This window comes from Eriocheir sinensis, chromosome 48 (assembly GCF_024679095.1).
Source record: "Eriocheir sinensis breed Jianghai 21 chromosome 48, ASM2467909v1, whole genome shotgun sequence".
Classification (NCBI taxonomy): Eukaryota; Metazoa; Arthropoda; class Malacostraca; order Decapoda; family Varunidae; genus Eriocheir; species Eriocheir sinensis.
Window position 1 is genome coordinate 11250006 of NC_066556.1, and position 2500 is coordinate 11252505.

Genomic DNA, 2500 nt, shown 5'->3' on the forward strand with positions numbered 1-2500 from the left:
CGTAATAATCATCCAGTAAACGAAAATAACATAAAGAACACTTACTCTCCAGGCAATTACCCTCCACCCACGCACTCACCATGCATGTGTTTCCATCAGGCATATGAAAACAGTGTGAATCGCTACAGAACAAGTAATCCTGTGCGTTGAAAATACTCGCTGCGGTAAAATTGAAATAATAGCTGGGACAGTGATTAGCGCGCAGGGCTGCAGTAAAACTCGTGGTCGGGCGGGGCAATCAACACAACGCCCATCCACCGAGCTGTTGACCCTCCTTAGCGGGTTATGGATGCTTGGGAAAACTTAGTGTGGGCGAAGGTCCATATTCTTAAAACGCATCAGGCTCCCAGTACGACTGTTTCCAAGCCCACTGAGGAGATTAACCGGGTTTTCTTGGGTGATTTTTCCCATTCAAGAGGCAGAAGTCGTGTATAACTATCACTAGGATCACTGAACACTCCATGAAATACCCAGCAACTTCTACAATAGGCTTTTCAGACAGGCGAACTGAGCTGCCGATACGTTTAGGAATACGGGCTTATTTGTCGTCACGCGGGGAAGGGATTCACGCATCCACCCCAGCACTAAGCCAACGCTCAACTTCGCCTGCTATTACCTGTACCTCAAGTGTAACCTCGCTTCCGTTACAGGTTAATGGGTGTCTGGGAAAACTTTAGGAGGGTTACTTGTCGTCACACATGAAAGGGTTTCACGCATTCACTGAGGCAGCGCTCACCTTACCTTATCTTACCTCTGCGGGTTAGTGGGTGCCTGGGGAAACTTGGTAGCTGTTGACTCTACCATACGAGTCATTCCTCGTTTTCCTTTCTCTTCAGAGGACACAAATCTACGAGACACGACGAATATTACAAGCAATGCGAGAGGAGGATGGTGGTGTAATAAGAAGTACAAGTCACGTAATAGTTGAGTCTGTTCTTTGTCAACGTTTTCCGTCATGCATAGTAGACTGACGTGTGTGTGTGTGTGTGTGTGTGTGTGTGTGCGCGCGCGCGCACGCACGCTTCCATTCTCCTCTTACCGGGAAATGCTTTTGATGGCGGCCGCGCGGCGTTATCAGCTGATTAACGCTATCAGCTGATGGTGTGTGTGTGTGTGTGTGTGTGTGTGTGTGTGTGTGCACGCGCGCTCTTCCTTGCTGCTCATCAGCTGATGGGGCTCATATGTGCGTGTGTGTTTGTGTGTGTGTGTGTGTGTGTGTGTGTCAGAGAGAGAGAGAGAGAGAGAGAGAGAGAGAGAGAGAGAGAGAGAGAGAGAGAGAGAGAGAGAGAGAGAGATCCCAACCGGTGTCCATCCCACACAGCTTGCAAGTTGGGGATGGCAATGCTATCATCACACTTTCACCATCATCATCAGCAGCAACTTGTTGGCAGCCACCGCGCCGTCACAGCGAGCGGGGAAGGAGTATGCCTTTGTCGGCAGACTTTCCGGGGGTGATGGATTCAGTCTTGTTCGTCGGCCATGGTTTAGGCCCTAAAAGAGAGAGGGTGATGGTAATGGGGAAAGTTTTATTTGTCTTTGAGTTGAAAAGGGGAGGCACGCAAAGACTCCGCGAATAACGTGAATACTGCGGCATAAAATCATAATTCATCCTTTACGATCGTATACTTAGAGCAGCTAAAGGCCACGGTTGGTATTCTCAGACGCTTCCACCTCTCATCACTTAGGGCCAGTTCGACAGTCCAACGCAGGGTCATTGCAAGCGCCCCAACCAAACTGTCTTCTCCACAATGGTCCGTTATTTCTACTCAATACCAGATACTAATGAACTTTCCCGTATAGTTTCGTAAAATTTCCTCCTTTTTATATCAACGTCAAACATTATACAAGGAATTTTTGTCGTATTTTGATAATTTTGTGTTTGGTTGGGGAGCTTACAAACTTGCTGTATTTTCTGATGTTCCCTCGCAATCACTGTTCTATCTTTACCTCCTTTCCCTCGCCCTTAATACCAAATGCTGAAAAGGAGATCAATCGGGTTCTCATGAGCATTTTTAAGGTTTATGGTACAGAGGAATGGTCAGACTACCATCAGGGATCTAAAACAACCATTGAAAATAGCGACAACTCCCACGATAGCCTTGTCAAATATGTGTGCTTGGGCGCCGCAGTGTTGAAGAATATGACCTTACCTACCCTCGTCTGGAAGCATATTCAGTGCAATCGTTCGTCTGATTTAATCAATCGAAACGTTAGTATTTAATTTCTAATATTCTGTTGCATTAGGCTGAAAATATATATAAACTCATCAGAAAAGTCTCGTGAGGATGAAATTAGGCAAGAAGACCGAGTAAAACCGAAATATTGTAATTTAGCAAGTCTTGAGATTTGTAAGTCGGTTTGCAATAAACTCGAGATACGAAACACTCAGTTCTGTTTTCTTTGGTCGGTATTACAAGTCACTTTCGCTTTTCACATCAGCTATTTCTAAGGGTCAAAGAGGGGGTCACTCGGGTTCTAATGAGTGTTTGTTTAGGTTCAT